The 21,937-nt window shown below is 55.1% G+C and overlaps 1 long non-coding RNA gene across 1 annotated transcript in view; it reads right to left on the reverse strand.

Moving 5' to 3' along the window:
• The window catches only part of LOC150049536 (uncharacterized), a 30,237-nt gene extending 18,158 nt beyond the window's left edge, over positions 1 to 12,079 (reverse strand). The window contains exon 1 of the long non-coding RNA XR_016538804.1: positions 11,787 to 12,079. This is a non-coding gene — a long non-coding RNA (uncharacterized LOC150049536). The remainder of the gene's footprint in view (positions 1 to 11,786) is intronic.
• Between the last annotated feature and the right edge of the window lie 9,858 nt (positions 12,080 to 21,937).

The following is a 21,937-nucleotide window of genomic DNA, read 5'->3' on the forward strand; positions in this document are numbered from 1 at the left end:
CTGGGGCCACTGAAGACGCCTGATGAGCTTCAGAACATGCCCCAGAGGCCACGAACTCCACCACCAGCCCGGCCTTGAAAGCAGAGAAACAGGAAGTGGAAGGGGAAGCCAGAAGTGGCTCATGGGGAAAGGTACCATGAAGTCAGGTAAGTCCTACTTTCCAGCCAGCCAGCAGGCCTTCCAAGCTGCTCCTTCCGTTGATAAATTGTCAGGCCAGGCATGGTGGCTCAGGCTGTAATCCTAGCAACTCAGGAGGCTGAGATCTGAAGACTGTGGTTCAAGATCAACCTGAGTAAGAAAGTCCCTGAGGCTCTTATCTCCAGTAAATCACCCAGGAAAAGCCAGACGTGTGCTGTGGCTCAAGTGGTAAAGTGCTAGCTTTGAGCACAGAGAAGCTCAGGGCCGCACCAGGCCTCAAAAGAAAAGGTAAGTAAATAACTAAATAGCTTTCCATCCTCGCACTGCTGCTCTCTACTCCACATTACCATGACAGCACAAGGTAGGAAGGACTATCCAGGGAAGAAATTATCTTAAAAAAAATCAGGGCCGGGGGTTTGGCCTGGTGGTAGAGTGCTGGCCTAGCATGCACGAAGACCCGGGTTCGATTCCTCGGTACCACATACATAGAAAAAAGCCGGAAGTGGTGCTGAGGCTCAAGTGGTAGAGCTCTAGCCTTGAGAAAGTCCAAGGACAGTGCTCAGGCCCTGAGTTCAAACCCAGGACTGGCAAAAAAGGAAAAAAAATCAAATCATCAAATAGTGATGAAAGTTAAGATGGGAATAAGAGAAAGGGAGTCAGAGGCAGAGAAACAAGATGGGGAGAGCTGGGAGGGGCAGCAGAAACCTGCCTGCACAGGGCTCACTCACACGCCTGAAGAGCAGGTAGGCAGTGCTTTCAAACTCTCGTTTAATCCAGCATAAACACCTTGTTAAAGAGCAGGATTTGAAAGCATTTTTGTGCTCTCTTCTTCGGTATAAACACATAAATGACTGCAGGCTACCCCCCCCCTCCCAGGACAACCCCACACAGCAACTTTTCCTGCAGGTCTGCATTCGCTGCCTGTCGGGCCAGAGCAAATATCCAGGTGACGGAGCCGGCTTCCGCCCAGACCTTGCCAGCGTCTGCCACCTCCCTCCAGCCGCCCTGAGCCTTTTTTCCTCTCAGCCTTCTGCCAAGAGGAAATAACTTCGCTGAACTGGAGTCTGGGAAGCCCAGGAAACAATTTGAAATCCACAAAAATAATTGAAGCTCACTTTTACTAAGTTTTCAGCTCTGTTCTGATTTTTATTACAATGTCAACACAAGAGCTTAATGTGTCTTCAAGTTTAGGTTCTTAGAACTGGAGGGATATACAGTAGTTTACAGCTTGCCGGGACTAGCTGCCATGGAAAACCGGGAAAGACACACACAGGCCTTTCCAGCTGGTGCTGTGAGAGCGGGCCTCAGCCAAGGGCAGCAAACAGGCTCAGGGTGACGCCCAAGGGCCCTGAGACCACCCTCTCCCTCCCTCGGCCACGGCGCCTGAGCAGTGGTCTAATAGAGATGCCCCGGGATGTAATTTCTAGAACTGAAACAGTTGCAGAAGCCTGGAGGCTAGCTGAGGACAGAGTGGCCAGGGCCACCCCTGAGGGAGGGTACAACCACGTCTGCCACGCGCCACATCCATGGCAGCCAGGCCTCCGTTTCTGAGGCGCGGCTTCTCCCTGCCCTGACACTCCACGGGGCTCTGCTGCAGCCACACCGCTTCTGAGCCCCTGCCATGGATTTTCCAGCCTTTGCTGTTAAAGTCATCTGTGGAGACACTCCAGCTAGACTGCAGCCCATCACTCCATGGCAGAAGCAGGGAAGGGACACTCAAGGCAGGCGTCCCAGGAGGCAGAGCGCCTTCTGGGAGCAAAGCCTGCCCCCCCACCCTCTGGATGCCAAACCCCCGCACTCTTCAAGACCACACCTTGACAGTGCCCAGCGGCCAGTGGCCCCACACCCCCAGGCTGGGCCATGCACACTGCAACCTCCTGTCTCTTCTCACAACCTGTTCTGAGTGAAGCCAGAGACTGGTGACAGGCTGCCAGGGCGGGAGCCCTGCTGTTTCCAGGCGCGGCCTCTGTCCCTATCTGAGGCAGCAGCTGGGAGCCCCGATATGTGGTCAGGGGAGACATCCAGAGGGATTTGGAGAGGGGCTGCTGCCCCCCCCCCGCCTGCAGGGCGGCATCCTGTACCGTCTCAGCCTGGGAACAAAGCCCGTGTCCCTGTGTCTGGGAGTGATAACTCAGGGCCGCTGCTGGCCTAGCGTATCCTGCTTGCAGGCCCCGTGGCCGGCGGATGTGGGGCGCACTGGTCCTTTGCTGTGTGTCATGCTGTAATCTTGGGGGAGGGAAGAGCTCTAGGTCAAAACTAACTTTGAACAGAGCACAAGGATTCTCAGCGTCCATGCCGCCATCCCACAGAGGCATCACAGGTCCCCAATCCAAGCCGAGACACACAGCAGTCTGCAGGCACCGGACACGGGCCTTGAAGGGCCGTCTATGCTCCAGAGCCATCCGGACTCAGCCAGGGCTCAGTCCCCACAGGAAGCTCTGCCATCAGCATGGTGTCTACACCCTCAGCCTCTGGGGAGGGAGCCAGGCCCCGGCTGCTGGCCCTGTCTACCCTGCCCTCTCCTTCCGCCCCTTGCATTCTGAGAGGCTGACTGCGCTCATTACAAAGTGACACTCAATTAACTCCCACAGAGGGAAGCACTACGCAAGAGGTGACAGAGTCCATCCCTCAGGAGTCCTCCGGGCTAGAGGTGGGGTGGTGCGAGGCAGGCGTTCCAGAGCCGTCACCCTCCCCACTGCCCTCCAGTCCACCCCTTGGGTGAGGCCTGGACACCAGAAGCCATGGAACCCAACAAGTCTGTGGTCATAAGAGGCTAGTCCCACGTGGCTCCCTCTGAGCCGTGGTCCCACTAAGGCAGCTGGCAAGAGTGGCAGGCAGCACAGCAAACCTGCGGTGGGGCGGGCCTCCCCTCAAAAGACGAAGGCAGAGGGCGTGGCACCATCACCCACCCGGCTCCTCCTAGCACACCCAGCCTGATGGAGGAAGAGGCCCCAGATGGCGATTCCCAGTTCTCTGGTCACTTCACGGAGTGCAGCCAGCACGAGTCATCAGAACATTCCCACCACCCTAGAAGGGTCCTGGTCACCCTGGGCTGCCTCCTGGCCGCCCTTCTCAGGGAAGCATGGTGGACCTTGGAGTACTGGCACTGTGCATCTGCTGGATGCTTTCCAGACCCTTTGTGCCTGGCTTGGGTCAGGGCCCCTCCTCTTTGCAGTGGTGTGCGGGTGTGTCACAGGGTCACAGCGTCTTCTCACCAATGGCTGCTGTGCTGTGCCTGGAACCCTGTGCAGCACGCTTGCTGCAGTCTGTGGATGGGTGTGCACACTGCCCTCCAGTGGAACCCCTGAGCCATTTGGTAAATTTGGTTTCACTGTTCAGGAATTGCCCAAGTAGCCCTATCACCTTCTACCCGCGCTGTGTGCGTTCTCCCTGAGCCTTCTCCAGGGAGCACAGCCACCACGGATGGCTGCACGGACGGTACCACGGGGACAGAATGAGGCGGTGCCTTGTGTAACTTCTCACATGTTACCTGGTGACTAAGCGTGTTAGGAATCAAAGCATCACTTAACAAGCCGGGGGGGAGGGGTGCTCTGACAAATGCAACCGAATGTAGTTCTGTCACTGGGAGAACATCACAGAGCATTATCTATACAGAGTAAGGTATCCACAGTATTTCTAAGAGACACAATTCTGTGGGGCCACTGTTGTGTGATATGTGGCCCACTGCTGATTAAAATATCACGTGGCACACGACTATATTCATAAGCCACTCCTCTGTCTTTATAGATTCTGGATGCAAACATTTTGTATATTATTTTATTTTTCTTGTATTGAAGTAGTTCTACAAAGGGGGACATGATAGTTTTAGACGTAAACCTTTTATAAGGCAGTTGTTTTACAAACACATTCCTCTAGTGTATTTCTCACTTTTTCATTTCCTCGATGGTATCTTTTACAGTACTAGGAGGTTGAATTTTGATGATATTCATTTACCATTTTTAAAATATTCTATGGTTTATGTTTCTGGTGTCACATTTAAGAAATCTAAGGTCTTGAATGTTACCAAATGTTATCATTTAAGACATCTAATAATTTTAGCTCTTATATTTAAGTACAAAATTACTTTTTTTGTGGGTCATGGGGCTTGAACTTGGCCTGGTCGCTATCCCTGAGCTCTTCAGCTCAAGGCTACCACCCTACCCTTGAGCCAAGCCCCACTTCCCATTTTCTAGAGGTTAACTGGGGATAAGAGTCCCAGGTCTTTTTGTGCCTGGGCTAGCTTTGAACCTTGACCCTCAGATCTCAGCCTCCTGTGTAGCTAGGATTACAGGCGTGAGCCACTGCACCCAGCCAAAATTACTTTTGAGTTGTTTTTGTGTATATACCTGATTTTATTTTTAAATTATTCACTGCATATAGAAATATAATTGATTTGCACCTTGATTTCCTATCTCACTACAAATTAGTTTTAATACTGGGCTTGGCCTACTCTCCCTTCCGTTCCCCTCCTCTCCCCTTCTTACCTCTCAAGTGCTCCTGATTTCTTAGGATTTTCTATATATGGAGGTCATGAGTCATGTTAGTTGAAGAAAAAAAAAAAGGACAACTTTAGTTCTTCCTTTTTTATCTTGCTTGATGGCATTGGGCAGACCCTCTGGGAAAACGCTGAGGGTAGATAAATGTGCAATCTGTGCCTTCTTCCTGCTCTCAGGGGGAAGCCCAGCCTTTCACACAGTGGACAGCGGTGTCCACTGTGGCTGGTGTGTGTGACCTTTGCCAGGAGAGAGCTCTGTCACAACTGTCGTCCATTCTGTCTAAATGATTTTGTTTGCCTCCACTGAGATGACAGTATGGCTCTTCTTTTGTTATTTATTTCCATGGTGCATTCTTTGGTTTTTAGGTGTGAAGCCAGTTTTACATCTACTCCGTGCTGGTGTGCAGACTTCACGTGTGAGGCCCAGTGAGAGCTAGTGTTTTGTTGTGGGTGTTTCTAGAGCCCTCTGCAGTCTGTCTTTTGCAGCAGCTTTGTTTGTCTCTGCTTGTGCGGTTATTCCTTCTTCTCCTATTTTCTGGAATTATTTATAGAGTGTTCTATTATTTTTCTTGTTGTAATGTTTGGTAGAATTCATGAATGATGCTTATAGGCTTTTCTTTGAGAGTGGCTTTTAAGTTATTCTTTTTTTCTCTCTTGCTGTAGATCTATTCATAATTTTCTGTTTCTTTGTGAGTTAGCTTAGGTAATGTGTGTCTTTCTAAGAATTTTTCCATTTCCTAGGTTGCCCTATTTGTTAGCAAAAGGCTTTTTTTTTTTTTAAATAGTCCTCCGTTGTGATCTGTTTAGTCTCTAAGGAGGCAGTGGTAATTTCCTTTCTTTTATTCCTAACTTTTCTTGGTTGAACTAATTAGATACTTCTGTTTATTCTTTCTTCTCAAACTATTTAGTTTTTGGATTTCTTGCTTTCTTCTTTTTCTGTTTTATTGTTTTCTGCTGTTGATTACTCCTTCCTTCCTTCTGCCCTCCTTGACTCAGCTTTTCTCTTCTTTTTCAACATTTTCAATGGAAGCCAAGGTTACTGATTTGAAATCTCTATTGTTTCTAATATAGGCATATAAAGATATCTATTCCCCAAAGCCCTACCTTTTCTGCATCCCATAAATCTTCATATGTTGTGTTTCATTTGGCTTCAGTTCAATGTATTTTCCAATTTTCCTCACTTTCTAATGTAATGCACAGAACATTTAGAACTGTGTTAGCTTCCAAATACTTCAGAAGTTCCCTAATTTCTTTTGTTTGTGGGTTCCCTACTTAATCTTATTTTGACCAGAATTATCATTTGTCTGTCCTTGGACTGCTCCAGGCACCCCTCTGTGGCAGATGACACTGGGTTTGAGGTCAAACTGACTGGTAGTTTCACTCAAGTATTTCTTTAACTTTGCAGATTTTCTATCCAGTTGTTCTGCCCATAACTGAGAGAGAAACATTGAAGCCTCTAGCAGTCATGTTTAACTTGTCTTCCTCCACTTGTATCAGATTTTGTTTCTTGTCTTACAGGTTCTGTTGCAGGGGCAGATACGTTCACAATGCCACGTGTGGCCCGTTTATTCCTCCATCATCGGGAAATGCTGAGGGGAGGGTCAGCACTTCTTTCTCTGGGTAACACTCTTGGTCGTGAGGTTCCCTTAGTGTGGTCACCGTTGCTAGGTTTTGATATGTTTGTGCCATGGCCACTGGAGCCTTAATCCCCAGTGGAGTGGCAGTGTCCCAGCGGGAGGCCTCCTGTTGCTAGGAAGGTGCCTGGAAGGGACGAGGCCCTCCTTGACTTCCTGTCTGCACACAGCACACAGCACACCTCCACCGTGATGTAAGGGGCCCAAATCACAGCCGAACATAATCTTCTAGCGGCTTCTTTTAAAATGGAAGCATTAAAATGCTTACACTGTCGTGTGTGTGTGTGTGTGTGTGTGTGTGTTTATACTTTGCATATTTTTTTTGGTCAGTCATGGGGCTTGAACTCTGGGCCTGGCATGGACTGAGTGGAGATGCAGAGATGCCAGGGAAGAGATGGATTTCTGTAAGCCCTAACCTTTCTGTAGAAAGAAAATGAACGTATTCACAAGGGGAATCCAGCACTGTGAGCACGAACAACTCAAACACTGTCACTTTTCTACTGTTCAAACCTTGCCCAGGAGCAATGATCACAAAAGACCACAAGCACACCTCCACCCTGCGAACAGTCACATCTGAACAAGGTCCCGCTGCCTATAGATTTATGACTTTCCCTTGGCACTGACTGCTAGAACCCTCAAGCCCACAGAAACTTTTCTAACTCTTTCTTTGCTTTACTGTTCTCTATTCGACTCTATTTTCTTCCCTCAAGTTAATAGTTTCAAAAACTCTTTGAGCTAAGCTCTACTTTCAGTGAGTAAAAAGCCATTAATGTAGCAGAAAGATTATCTTCAGATTTTCCCTTCAAGTGTGCAGAAGAGATTGAGAGTATAAATGACAATTTGACAATTGAAAGCATTGAGTACTTAATGTCTACACCGGGCAGTTAGGAAGAGTATCCAGATGCTCAGTTCCAGTGCCCTGGGCCTTGCCTGCCTGCTGCACACAGGCCCCTCCTTTCCCCCAGGTGCCTTTGTGAAAGAAGGGAACGCCACGTGATGGCCCAGGAGGTGACAGAGCCGACATGCACAGAAGCACAGGCATCTGTCCTCGGTGGACACACACACCCTATTGAAGGAGCCTGACTCAGCTGCCAGTGCTCTCACCCCATTCAGATCCACCTTCTCTGCAAGGCTAAAGTTCAGCCGGCCGCTGCTAGAGCCACAGGCTCACAGCGCGCACCTCCTGCCGCCCCGGAGTCTGTCCTCAGGGCACAGGCCGCTGCTCCCGCCTGCCTCTAAAGAGGTGGCGATGCTCTGGTGGGACCTACAGAAGAGCAAATCTTGGGCCAAACTTGATCTTGCCTGTGTGTGTGTGGGGGGGGGAGAGACAGACCGACAGAGAGAGAGAGAGAGAGAGAGAGAGAGAAAGAGAGAGAGAGAGAGAGAGAGAGAGAGAGAGAGAGAGAGAGAGAGAGAGAGAGAGAGAGAGAGAGAGAGGTGCCATGATTCATTCCATGGGTGTGGGCATGGTCTTTTGTGACCTCCTTGCCCACATGGGCCGTCAGAGGCTGGGCTCCAGCAGGCGGCAGCCTGGGCCTGGGGGAGCGCAGGTGTGGGGTTGGGAGAGCTGCTCCTGTGGCCTGCTGTTTATTTACCCCACCTACAGGAGTCTGTCCCTGAGTGGTGCGTGGTGTGATTTCTGTGCCTTTCTGCTCCCCTGTGATCCCAGGGCAGAAGGGCTGACCCCACGAGTGAGCTGCATCAGGGGATTCTTTCTTCTATCCATCCTGGGGCGGCCTCGGTCCATGTTTGATGGCTGCACACAGGCTCTAGCAATCATCGTTAGCAACAGGAAAGACTCAGACCTGGGCTACCCGCCAGCTTAGTAAAACTTTCCATGAGGAAAGCTTTTTGTTCTCTCCCAGAGCAACTTAAGCTCAGGAAAGAAGGGGAGGGCAGATGGTGAGAGCTTGGCGCAGCCAGGCAGACACGACCAGACCGCCTCGTCTACCTGCTTGTTGTTTTAATGACATCTAGACTTCTGGACACCCAAGAGCCTGTGTAGGGAGCTGAAAGGCCCGATTGTGGCTCGGTGGCTGCAGGGCTGTGGCAGGGAGGGAGAGGGCAGGAGGAGGGGACTCTAGAGGCCCAAGGAGGAGGCTCCTCTCCCCACAACCCTGAGCCTGCTGAGGCCCCTCAGACAAAGGGGGTTAGGCCTCCGTCTGCAAGTTTGTCTGGTGCCCTGTGGTGCATGGAATAATCTCCATGTACCTCACAGCATTTCGGGAGTTTCCAGATGTGTGAAATGAGAGCTTGGGTGTGCGGGGAAGCCAACACGTTAGTGCAGAGCTGAGTGAGGTCCCTCGGGGACCAGAGCATCGTCACGTGATTCCTCTCTGCTACTGGCAATTTAGGGAAAGAGCCATGTGCAGCTTGGTGACACATAAAAAATAAAATAGAATAACCTCTGCATTTAAATAATGTGAAGTCCAAGACACTAATATCTTCCAAGTGTGACTCTGCGGTTCTGCCTTTCTTGAGAAATCTAAGAGGAAGGCTTACGTCTTATGAAGGCATTTAGGACAAAGAAGAAATTATCACTGAAATTTATTTATGGGCCAAGTATTCTTGCAGCAAAACTTTGGAGTAGAAACAAAAACCTTTAGAGTACTAAAAAAAGGTGGTCCATCTTTCATTTTGAGATTTAAATTATTCCCTGATATAAATCCATGTTTGCAAAGTTTACTGCCCTGCAGGTTCTTGTGTGTAACTCTGCAGACAACACAAGTGCGTGCACCATTTTCTTGTGAGCTGCCTCTTGTCTGTGTGCTTGAACCCAGGGCCTCATGCTCGCCCGGCTTTCCACAGCTAGCTCATGGCTGGTGCCCTACCACTTGAGCCACACTTCCAGGCCTGAATTTTGCTGGTTAATTGGAAATGGAATCTCACAGACTTTTCTGCCTGGGCTGGTTTTAAACAACAATCCTCCTGAAAGCTGGGGTAACAGGCACATGGCTTGAACTACCCTCTTGTTCTGCTAATGATGCCATGACTGAGAGCTGATGCCCCAGCATGCCTACCCCCCGGCCCCCCAGCCGGCGCTCTGGAACTGGACAGCATATCTCATTATTGACTTTCCATGGCACAGTGCTACGAAGCAAAATCAAAACCTAAGCGAAACAAATAAAACTCAGTAAGCATGTGGACTAGATTCTCCCTGCCTCCTCTTGGCTCTGGCCAAGATCGGCACGGGAGGAGCAAGGAGGGAGCAGAGGTGCTGGCAGGCAGCCCAGTTCTTCCAGGGAGGTGAGAGGTACCACAAGAAGCACTGCAGGCAAGGAAGGGCTGGCCACACGAGTCTTGTCACCCATTCCTCTCCACTGGGGACCTCGGAGTCATGGCCACATCCCCCTGGGCTCCCGCCTATGGAGACCCTGCAGCAAGGGCCACCGCGTGCTTCCTGCCGGCACACAAAGGAGGTTCCAGAAGAAAGCCACTTGGGGGCCCAGAGCCTCTGCTCCCAAGTGCTCTCTCCGCCCCAGGGGCTCCTGTCAGAACATCCACAGATGCAGAGGGCTCCTGCCAATGTGTGGCTTCTCCCTCCGGATCCCTAGACCAGCGCAGGCTGCTTTTCTGACTCAACAGCTGTGGTCTCTACTTCTCTATATATGCTTTTCCACGGAGGGCGGCAAAGTTAAACTGGCACCAGAGGGAAAAGATGCTATGGCCTGGAGGGTCCCTGGACCCCCACCCCGCCTTTGGAGAACTCCTGCCCCTACTTCCTCTGTCTTTCAGCTCATGACGACACAGAATGTGAGGGAAGCACAGTGAAGTTCAACACATGCACATTAAGTGGCAATCCCTCGACATGCCTGCCCCGTGGTCACAGTAATCCCGTCTGCACAGGGCAAGTGCCGCCCTCTGAGCCCCAAACGAGGCTGGCAGGCGACTTCCTGGAGGTGTGGCTTCTTCCCAGGCACGCACTCACCCTGTGTCACACGCTCACAACAAAGCCACATCTGACGCCCAAACGGTGACCCCAGGGCAACGGGAAGCCTGGTGGAGGCCAGCTTCCTGCTTCTGGGCCAGAGGGTACTGCCCAGATGTGGGGGCCTGGGCTGGCCAGTCACACTGTCCTGTCAGATGACAGCATTTCCACCACACCACAGCAGCATTTCCTGGAGTGAAGAAGTCTGAATTTTGGCACAAGCGTCGGTGCTCTCCCCGGCCAGAGAATCTGCTTGGTGCCCCCTCCCTGGGAACACAAGCGGTCCTCACACTGAGTGGGGAGCCATGGCCACTGCATGGTCCTGCCCACGAGAGTTCTGTGGACAAGGTCGATGACAAGTGAATCTGGAGTGGACACCACACAGAGTCCCTGCGGCACCATAATGAACACGTGGACACTGCTGGCAAACACCACAGAACGGGGACTAAAATTGTGAGTTCATAGTTTTTGAGCGAAACATTTTGTATATCCTCCTCAAACACTAAGTTAGGAATTTGCAGGCAAGTATCAAGTATCCATTAAGAACCTTCAAAACACAAGAGTGCTGTCCCTGGGTCCCCTAAAGGGTGCTAGACTGTCTCCAGGGAGCTTTTAGGACTAGGTCCCTTTTCTCCCTGCCAGATCCACCCACAGTGGAGAATAAGGTGCACAGCCTAGGCCCCAGTGAGCAGGGAGCCACTTCCAAAGGCCTCCCTGAAACCAAAGGGCCACTGGATGCTCAAGTGTGTGAATAGGAGGGAGGTGATTGGCTAAGGGTGGCCGCGGGGAGGGAGGTGATTGGCTAAGGGTGGCTGCAAGCCCTTGATCTTGGTGGAGGGGAGCAGGTCCAGGTGCCGGGTCCTCTATCTGTCTGAGTCTGGGCAGCATGGAGGAGCAGGCTCCTGATCCCACCCTGGCCCAGAAAATGGCTCCCACCTGACTCCCACTGAAACAACTTCAGGGGATCTGAAACACCAGCTACACCCAGTGCAGGAAAGACAGCTGAGGCCTTGGTTATCCAGAGTAGCATGTGTGCAAGAATAAAGTGAACCAACTCACACAACAGCCAGAGGGGGGCATGTCACTGGCCTCAGACAGCCTGGTGGGCACACACACCGTGGTCAGTGGTGTTGCCACCTGCTTTCCTGGGAGGCAGCCAAAGGCTTGACCAGAGCTAGAGTGGAGCGAGAAACTCTTCCATCCACTGGGCTCAGTTTTGACATGGCTGCCCAGATTACAACGTCACCTCTGTCCAGACATGTGCTGTGATGGCCAGACCACTCCATGACCCAAGAGGGGCCTCCTCTGTCAGGACTTTCTGAGCTCCAGCTCAGTGGTTCTTGGCTAAGCTTTTACCAGCAAACCTGAGAGTCCTGAGTTTGGGTCAATTCTGCATAGCAGGGGTCACTGAGGCCAGGGACCAGCCAGAGGCCTGGTGCAGAGTGACCGCCCTGCAGGGGGGGCTGTCTCCAGCCCGCCATCGCCCAGCGGTGCACGCAGAGGGGTCCGTCACCTCGCACACCCCTCCTTCCTCCTGGAGCTCACAGGTGGTGCACCAGGCAGAGGACGCCAGTGAGGCACGAGCACTTACCATCATCCAGGTCCAACTGGTCCAACGCCTCAGGCTCTCGCTTGATCGTTACAGGAATGGGGGCCAAATTATGACTACCGTCCTCACGCCCCTCGGGCTGTGACAGCGGCCCGGCAGCTGCAGACTCATGTCTTTGAACCTTCGGCAGTCGGTGCTGCTGCTGGCCCAGGACAGGAGGGTGGGCAGAGGACGGCGAGTAGGTTGGTTGGTGGGCAGCAGACGGCAATGGAGAAGAGGGGCTGTGGGGACAGAACGCTTGTTGGCAACCAAGGGAGCAGCTACTGCTCAGATGTGGACTCACCTGCGGTTGCAGCAGGACGGGTGGGGGCTGCTCAGGAGAGCCGGACTGCAGAGCCAGGGGCCTGGGCCCCTCCTGCATGGCAGGGCCATCTGTAGCAGGAGGCTGAAGTCCCAGGTGGCTGCTGAGGCTCAGGCCAGAGCCGCCCTTGGCGTAGGCAGCAGAAGAGAGGTCCTGGAGCTTCGGGCTTGTGCTGGGAGGAGCCGACATCATGGTGCTCTGCTGTGGACAAGGGGCAAAGCCGGCCACAAGGCAGGAGCTGGGGTCGGGCGGCATGGTGAGCTGCGGGCCGTAGCAGGGCCTGGGGAGAGGACTCAGGACTGGGCCCCCTGGTCCACCAGTCAGGGAGGGCTCGAAGTCATCAGCGGGCTCCGTCTTTATCATTGGAACTGTGAAGAGGAAGAAAAAGTTAAGTAAACACGCACGGTGGATGGGTACGCTGGGAGGGCTGTGGCTAGGATACCCCGTGCAAAACAAACACCGGCCTGACTGAGCCCTGTGTCTCCGCCGCTTCTCCCACCCAATTAAACACAGGGTGAGTCACTGGCCGGGAAAGTCGCAGCTGGTTCTGATTTGGAGAGGACTATTTTCCTTGGACTCTCCCCAGCACTAACGTGCTATAAAAATCCATTTGCAAACGGCAGTAGGAGCTCTGGGCCCAGGGGCCTGAGGATTTGTAGTAATCAAAGTGAAAACTTCTGCTGGGAGGGGTGGACTGCACCCTGCTGCTACTGACAAGTTCTGCTTGTGGGCAAACAGCGCCAGGAAAGCTCTGAAAGGCAGTGGAATCCAGCCAAAAGGAACGGCTATCTGCTGTGGGAAAGAAGCGCGGCGGTCACTAAAGGATGACCCGGTTAGGCGGGCAGAGAGCTGTATGTCCCTCCTCTCCTCCTGAATCCCACTCTCAACCAGAGATTCTGCAGACACCACCAGCTACCAGACCGCTCTCCAGACTCCACGCAGCTCCACGAGCCTGTGTTTGCACTGGGAAAGAAGGCTGCCTTGGCCTGCCCTGCTCCCTTCTGGCTGGGGCGCCTCGTCCACGCCAGCTGGATGGCCTGGGCACTGCAGGCTATACTCCGGCCGGTACGGACCAGTATTGCGTGTCACCAGCACCTTCAGTCACCCCGACCCCAGGCGGCGTGGGTGACGCGCGCGGCTGCCAGCTGCTTCAACCACGTCTCGCAGTGGTGCGCAGGGGGGTTTGGCTGTGCTCAGCATGGGGCTTCTCTCGACCCTCTGCTGCTTATGTGGCCACTTCACAAACTCACAAGCTCCAGGTAGAAACACACATGGCTAAATGACTAAAGGCATATCCACGGTTTAGAGAAAATCTTTCGCCATGGTCTCAGCGGGCAGGAATGCACATCTGGTCTTCACTAGGCTGGGGTCTCTGCACCACCAGCCACCATGAGTGAGAGCGGGTGCTCCCCCAGCCTGGCCCCAACAGGACCCCAGGCTGAGCAGCCTCCTTGGCATGCCCCTCCCCGGAGGCCCAGCGTCCATGGGAGACTTGAGCCCAGGTCAGGCTGGAAAGCTCATAGGGCACTGCACCCCCTCCCCCATGGAGCTCTCTGGTGCCACCAGTGCAGCCTCCAGGTCCCCAGCAGGCACTGGAGCGGTCAGCGATGGGAGACTTCTGCTGTGGTCACTTCCCTCGTTGGTGTCCATGTGTCCCCTGCTCCCTCACTACTATCCACTTAGTTTGTGCTCTGCAGTGACTGGGTGCAGGAAGGCTGAGTTAGATGGAAAGCGGCAGGGAGGACCCTGTCCTACAATGCATAATTCCCATGCTTGATTCATCCTGGAGCTGTGCTCAGCCAAGGGGCTTTGAGTCCTCTCCTCTCCTCTCCTCTCCTCTTCTCTCCTTCTCTCCCCTCCCCTCCTTTCTTCTCCCCTCCCCTCCTCTCCTCTTCTCTCCTTCTCTCCCCTCCCCTCCTCTCTTCTCCCCTCCCCTCCCATCTCCTCTCCTCTCCTCCCCTCCCCTCCCCCCTCTCCCCTCCCTTCCTCTCCTCTCTGCTTTCCTCCTCTCTCTTCTCTCTCCTCCTCTCCCCTCCCATCTCCTCTCCTCTCCTCTCCTCTCTGCTTTCCTCCTCTCTCTTCTCTCTCCTCCTCTCTTCTCCCCTGCTCTCTTCTCTTCTTGCCCAGCACCATCCTGCTATACTCACTGGGGACAGTGGCCAGGACAGGAGGCCCAAGGATAGCAGTAGAGGCTGGATTTGTTTAAGCTGCTACACAACTCCCCGACCTGCCTCCCCCACCTCCCTGTCCCCAGGGAGACCCCTTTCTTCATAAGGCTGCCACTGTGCCACTGCCACCTACAGACACCACACCTGGCCACATTGGTAGTCAGCTGCTCACAGGAGGGAGTGAAGCAGAGCGCTGTGCAGGCAGCATTCCCGTGAGGTAGAGGAGCTACAGAGGTGGGACACCCCTTCGGCGGTCACCACTGGACGACCACCCTGTGCAGGCCGAAGGATTCTGGGCTGGCTGCCAGCCTCCCTGAATGTCAGGGGAGGGAGCTGCCAGCATCGGGAGCGGCCAGGCCCACCTTGGTGCTCCCTGGTCGAGGATGCTCAGGGGCAGGGGCTTGGTGGACCCAGATTAGTCTGTTTCCTTGGGCCCCCTGGTCACTCCAGCAGCCAGCCCCAGCCCTGAAGTGGCCCTCAGGGACCCTTGGAGCTGCTGTGACCAAGGTAGCTGCGAGAACTGCAAGTCCTGTAGGGCAAGCTTCCTCTAGACCTGTCTTCTCCGAGTTCCTCCTCCCCTCCAGATCCATTTAGTCTCAGGTCCGGTGGGTGGCAGGCTCCTTCCGGTGTAGGTCTGAGGAGAGGACAAGGGGACTGCCCAGAAGAGCAGCCTCTCTTGACCTGAAGCAGTGTGGCATCAGCAAGTCGAGGAGGCCCCGACACCTTCCCAAAGCCGAATGTCCTAGCCCCACCATCCGAGCACCGGAGCCTCCGCCCGCGGCCCTGGCCAGAGCCTGCCCCTTCTGAATCCCACGGTGCTAAACCCGCAGCATGTCATCGGTTACCAGCTTCAGTCCCAGGTCCAAGTCCATCCACACAGCACTGCGCAGTCTACACAGCTCCGGGACGAGGCCTCACTTAGGGAGCTGCTCCAGTCCAGCATCCGTCTTGATGTCTCATATGCCATAAATCCAGAACGAGCCCTTCCTAGGCCACAGTTAGACGGAGTGGTGGCTGCGAGGTGGGGCTGGGTCGAGACAGGCATGTAGGTGCCCTAGCCTTCAACGGGGCCCTGGTGAGCCCCATCTCCAGCCAGAGGTGCCCTGTAGAGGCTGTCATCCACATGTGCAGGTTAACTTCCAAATCACACTGGTGATTTTCAGAGTTCATGTGTGTTCATGAGGTACTACAGCTGGAAGGCTGGGTCAGCCTGGTCCTCAGCCAGGCTCTGGGGCCTGCAGAAAGTGCCCCGGAACGCAGCAGCGCTTCTCACCCTCACCGCCCGGCAGGCTGTAAGAGGCGCAGCCCCCAGAACAGCTGTCCACTCAATGACAGCAGGCGTAATTTATCCATACACAGGGTCAACGCCAGCAAATTTGAGCTGGACCTGGGCCAAGGCTGCAGCAGGGTGGGGCAGAGCCTTCCCCTGGGAGCCCTGTGGATTCTGCTGTTCATGACGTGTTTGCCACGTCTGTGGCCCTGTGTGGACTCCTGCATCCCACTGTCTCAGGTTCCTCCCAGAAGACAAGGTGACCTGGGTGCTGGAGGGGCTCTGGATGTCCACAGGGAGTGCAAGTCCCAGACTTCAAGCTCTGTGTGTGCAGAACGACCCAGGAGGAGGTGTCAGGCTGGCAGAGGGCTGCATGTGGGCTTTGCATTGCTCCTGGGTTGGCAGGGTCCCCAAGCAGGCCTTGCCACACTCCCTGTCCACCAGTTCGAGTGGGAGCCCAGCCACGGCTGGCGCAGCAGCTCCACTCTGGACCCAGTGTGCCACGTGTGTCAGGAGCCCTCAGCCCTGTGCACTGCTGCTCTGGGGGCTGAAGGTTTGGAACTAGAGTCATAGACAGTGCTCTCTGAAGGTTGGTGCCTTAACGTGTCCTGCCCTCGGCTCAGAGCCAGACCCTAGTCCTTCTCAGGGGTGACCACTACATGGTTAGGCACAAAAGGCAAAACTGCCACGTATCTCCTGTCACACCGACCTGGTCGTGATAACTCTGCCTGGCTTCAGCATAGTATCGCCTGCCACCCTCAGCCTGGCAGGGACGTGCCAGGCCTGACTGGAGGCAGCTTGTGTGAGAGGCCCCTGACACGGAAGAACCTCAGAGGCCACCCTGCCCTTTCCTCTTCTGAACCCCACCCAACCCCAGTCTGCTCCAGAGAACCTGCCTGCGCCCTGCACTGTCCTTGTGATGCCGTCACCCAGGACAGGGGTTCTAGCTGGTGGATGACCAAGGACCCTGGCCACTCAGCACCGATGAGGGATGTCCAGCTGACTTAAGTGCAAGTTAAGGGACACACGCTGCGAGCCCTGGGGTGGCCACAGAAGTCAGTCCAAAAGCCTGAGACCATGCTCTGTCTACATGGCGTTTGTACAGGGAGCTCCGAGACAGTCAGAGCCGTGTAAGACAAAGTCTCCTGTTTCCCATTAGTGAGGAAATAGAAAGCACTCGTCCTGCACAGAAGCTGGGGGCTGGACCCGCCCGTCTCAGAGCTGGAGGGAGGCGCGCAGGGGAATCACCCAGAGCAGGGGCTGGGCGTGACGCAATGTCTCCGCAGCTGGGGTTGGGGGCAGTGCACAGCACACAGAATACCACATTACCCAAGTGGGAAGTTTGCCATCTGCATTTATTACAGAAAGAGAATGTGTGAAGGATTAAAGCCCTCGTTCACAAGGCGTGCTCTCACAGAGAGGGCGGGCTGGGGCGGGCTGGGGCGGGATGGGGGGGTCCTCAGCTGGTACCACACAATGCCGCATCTGTGCGGTTGTGTGAGGTGTGCATCTCCACATCACCTGCTTGAATCCCTTGGTGCCCTGCCTCACAAAAGGCCTGTCTGGCACTGGCGTTGTCTTGGGTGCCCATCTCGGAGGGCAGCAGATGCCTCTGGCTGGAGGGACCTGCGGGAGGGACTCTGGTGGGATTCGGGCCTTTGGGTGGCAGCCTGGGTGATGGGCTCGGCAGGACAATGGGAAGCTCTCCCCTGGGCCACCTTCTGCAGCCCCGTCAATGCACTGCAGGCCAAAGAACATCGGGAAGGTTACACTGTCCTGAGACTCCAGGCCTGCTGAACAGGCTCCTATCTCCACACAGCAGCGGCTGGCAAAGGCCCCTGACAAGGCCTGCAGGCTTCCCTGATGAGCCAATCCAGCCCTATTCTGTTGGCACTGACCTTAGACTAATAGTCACCTGGCCTTCAGTGCAGGCCAGGAGGGACTCTGGATGTCCCACTGCTGCCCACTGTGTCTAAGGCCCAGGGTCTCACTCAGCCAGGACTCTGCAGCCAGGATCTGGGCCACACTATTGCACGTTGTTCAGGAGCAAGTGTGTGCAGAGCCTGTGGGACAGGGCTGTGAGTACCAGTCCACAGACAGCTCCAGGGGAGGAAGGGTGTCCTCCCTGCTGACTGGCCACAGGCCCTGCTGAAGCCAGCCAGAATCTGGGTTCTTCCCAGCTCCCCCTAGGGCTTTGGCCCTGTGCCCAAAGCCTCCTGGTGGAGGGTGATTCCTCCAGCCCTCAGAGGGCTCTCGTGCATCTTTCACAAATGGCAACTGACTTAACAGATGAGGAGAATGGGAGGGGGGACTTTCCCAAACAGGACCAGATTAGATGTAAGACTGAGTTCCAGCACGGCCTCATCCCCAAGACTGCCCTCATAAATGGGGGACACCACAGCCAGGGCCAGCTCTGGGGGTGGGAACCACAGCCCACGACTCGGAGAAGAGTGTCAGCCTGGACCATTAGGCAGACCACTAACTTCTGTGTCAGCCCAGATGTCAGGCAGACCACTAGCATCTGCATCCTGTAACTCTAGGTGGGCTGGAGAGGCATCCCATGGTGCGGAATGCCTTGGGACAAAGGATCAGTTTGAGTCCCACCCAGTGTGGAGGGGAGTGTGAGGCCCCACTCAGATGAGGCCATTGGCTGGGGGCCTGGTCTCCACAGGAGTAGTGTGGGTGTTGATTGGGGCTCCTGTCACTCTGCCCTTCTTGTAGGCCAGGAGGTGCAGCCCCCGCACCCATACCTGAGGTGCTGTGTGAGTCTCAAGAGGGCAGGGAGGGCCAGCTGGGCTTCAGCCATCCTGGCATCTGAAGGCCTCTATGAAGACAGACTGCCCCCATTTGGTGGGACCGCCACCCCAGATGCCAGCACTCAGGAATGCAGCTGCATGGATTTGGAAAACAGATGGCCCTCAAGAAAGATGAGCAGCAAGCCAGCTTGCGAGCAGGCTCACTGCTATCTTTTCTCCTTGTACCACCCATGCCTGGCCGAGTGCCCAGCATCTGAATGGTGGTAAACACAGCGTCAGTGCAGTCACACAGAGTGGTGAGCGGTGCCTGCCTTGGGTTTTTCTTTACATTCTCTTTCCTGACTCATCCCACGTGTATACTTGGCCCTCGCACCCTCGTGCAGGCGGCCGGCATGCAGGGACGTGGCCATCAGAAGGAGGGAGGGAGCTGCCCACGAGCCATGTGGCCTTTCTGAGCATGGATTCCTACCGGTCTCTGTTTCCTATCTATAAGACACAAGAGACCTTCCTGAGACGGTGGGAAGTGGAGTATGCCTGTGTGGGCCAGACCGGCTGCTGACACCCGTCTCCCCATCTCCAAATCTGAGGAAGGGGGGCGATCAGGGCTCAGCAGGGACGAAGCCCTAGGCCCCAGTAGGGAAGCTGGAGGTGGAGCATCCTCCGAGTGAGCCTGGTACCTGCACAGGACAGAGGAATGGCGCTCCGGTGAGGTCACAGCTAGGGTCACCCCCCAGGTCCCCCAGGCTCCAGCCAGGATGGAGGAATGATGCCCTCGGCTCCCCCCACCCCGCCGGGGTTGCTGTGTCACAGCGGGTGAGCAGGCCAGGCGGGTGCCCTGTAAAGACTCTTTCCTGCCTGTGGTGACAGCGGCCGACACTGGGTGGCCTGGCACCTGTGATGGCCTGGGTGCTGGACGTGCTCGGCACGAGCAGCCCTGTCTGGATGCCTCAGTTTCCAAGCAGCCTCGAGCGCCTCAGCTCGAATCTTCACCAGGTACGCGTCGTTGTAGTGCTGGGCAAAGGGGCTTTTGTTCCAAGTCTAAACTGTAGGAAATAAAGACCAGACTGGTCTTCTTCACTGTGTGACACTGAGGCCCAAGTTCTGCCGTCAGCGTACACAGCGGAGACGAGCATCTGAGGGCAGGACTTCCAAAGCAGGAAAGCGGCGATGGGGCGCCTGAGTCCAGGCCCAGCTGTGTAGTTGTATCCCTCCTCCTGTGCAGCCCAGGGGCCTGCAGGCCATGGAGGGAAGGCATCACAGCAGCCATAGCCCGCCAGCCATCACGGTGTGGGGCCCGAGCTTCCTGAGAACCTGGGACCATGGCTGCCTGTCCTACACTGCCTGGATTCCCAAAGCACCTAGGAAATCCCAGAGTTCTGGGCCATACGTGTACATTCTAAAAGCACACTCTCAGATCTGCAGACCACAGCCAGCTCCCCGGGGCCTGTACCCACTTCCCCCGACCCTGTGCAAGGGAGCCCAGGCTTCTGTTCATTGTCTTACTTGGTCTCTGCAGGGACCAACAACGGGGGCTGAGAACATCCAGATCCAGAAGCATCAAAGCAGGCACAGAGGTTTCCCTGCTCCACCCCCGGTCACCAGGCCTCCGGTTCTAAACGACAGAGCCAGAACTGATCGTTCTGTGGGCAGCAGCCCACAGCCAGGTGTGGACAAGCCCGCTTCCCCCCGGCACAGCCAGGTGAGGTGCCTGATTACCAATTAGGCTGATTCCAGAGGAAGGTCAAAACAGACTACACAAGCCAAAGTATACATCGATCAGGTTTCTCCCGGTAATTGCCACAGTCGCACATGTGCTCTGCGTCCGTGACTCACCCTCCTGCAGCTGGGGGCCAGGGTCTGTGGCGCCAGCAGAGGACAGAGCCAGGTGGGGCGGGAGGTGGGGGGCAACCAGCCTGGGGCGGGTCCTGGACTCGGTCTCTCTGGCCACCGTCCAGGCCCCACACACCTTCCTGCCCAGGTTCCTCTGGCACTTATCCAGTATGGACTCAGATTGTTTCTGGGGGCCTTGGCCCTTAGATTTCTAAGCAACTCTGCCTTTTGCCCCTCTTCCTGGTGGGCTGCCACGTGCCAGGACCCCTCATGGAACTCTGGGGCACGGACAGGCACCTCCACTTCGGTCTCTCAGCTGGACGTGGGTTTACAGGCCTTCCCTCACACCCCTGGGACGTTCACATGTGCTCTCATTCCTTCTCGTGTCTCTCATCTCTGTAGGGGAAACCTGCCTCTCCCGCCCCCTCCATGGCCTCTCCGTCTTTGGGAGCCTGGGGTCCAGGAGCCTCCAGGCACACGTGCCATGGGTGTGGACGTGTGGTTAAAACCTCAGCATCTCAGCCCAGAGCGGTGGCTCAGGCCTGTAATCCTAGCTACTCAGGAAGCTGAGATCTGAGGATCAAGGTTCAAAACCAGCCCAGGCACAAAAGGACCTGAGACTCTTATCTCCAAATAACCTCTAGAAAATGGGAAGTGGGGCTTGGTTCAAGGGTAGGGTGACAACCTTGAACTAAAGAGCTCAGGGACAGCGCCTAGGCCAAGTTCAAGACCTATAACAATAATAAAAAACCCCTTTGCATAGCTGGGGCCACACTCCCATGCGCGTTTGGGAATAGGGGCATCCCCATCTCTGCTGTGAGCTGGAGTCCTCCTTCTAACATTTAGAGATCTCTGGGGTGGGGGTGGGCAGGTACGGTCTCTTCCAGAGGTCAAAGGACTTCGTTGGGGACCGACTGTGGGGTCAGTGACCTTGGACCCACACAATTGGGTACACAAGGAAGTAGCTCTTATTATGATTTTGGGCTGTGTCAATAGCTTCTCATTTAACCTGTTTGGGACTTGATCGCTTCTCATTCAACCTATTTGAGACTTGATACTGTTTGTACGAATGTAGCCCCTGACAGTTCCCGAGTTTAAAGAAGTGTATTTAAGGTCAGAACTTGAAATAAACGGGGCTACAGTCTTCTTAAGCTGTGGCTGCTGATTTGGGCTGTAGCCCTCCCAAACCCCATCTGTTTGTCTCTTTTATTTTTTCCTAGTCCCTGCCCCCTATTTCAGGAACCCTAATGTGCTGCCGGCGGCCCCGGCAAGGACTTGAGGGTGAGGAGGGGCCTGCTCTTGCCTGCACATGACTCTGGCTCCATCAGCCTTAGAGCCAGGAGTGAGGAGCCGAGCAAGCCCTCACCGCGAGACGCATGCGGTTGTGGCTCCCCGTGGAGGAGGCTCGGCTCCACTGCAGGGGTCACAGGGCTGAGCTGGCTCAAGAGGAGGCTCTGGTGTGTCCACAGAGGGTCCTGAGGCCCTGGGTGGAGGCGGTGGGCCCCCTGGCCTCCACTCCCCTAAGGTCTCTCTCAGACTTCACTTGGAAATGGAGGAGACACACGGACCCACCAAATCAACCCCCACACCGTGTGGGATGGGGGCGGTCTCTGTGACGAGGGGAAGGCTGGGGGTAAAGGCTGGCAGGGAGGAGGGCCAACCTAAAGGGTTAGGAGTCTGCAGCTTACATGTGCCATGCTGGCCACTGGACAGATAGGGGCTCAGCTAAGAGCTTCTCATGTCACCTCTGCCTCATGGGGTCCTCAGCCCAGCCTGGCCTCTAGCTAACACAGGCTCATCTCCAAGAG

The sequence above is a fragment of the Megascapheus bottae genome, chromosome 19 (assembly GCF_031878675.1).
Source record: "Megascapheus bottae isolate mThoBot1 chromosome 19, mThoBot2.hap1, whole genome shotgun sequence".
Classification (NCBI taxonomy): Eukaryota; Metazoa; Chordata; class Mammalia; order Rodentia; family Geomyidae; genus Megascapheus; species Megascapheus bottae.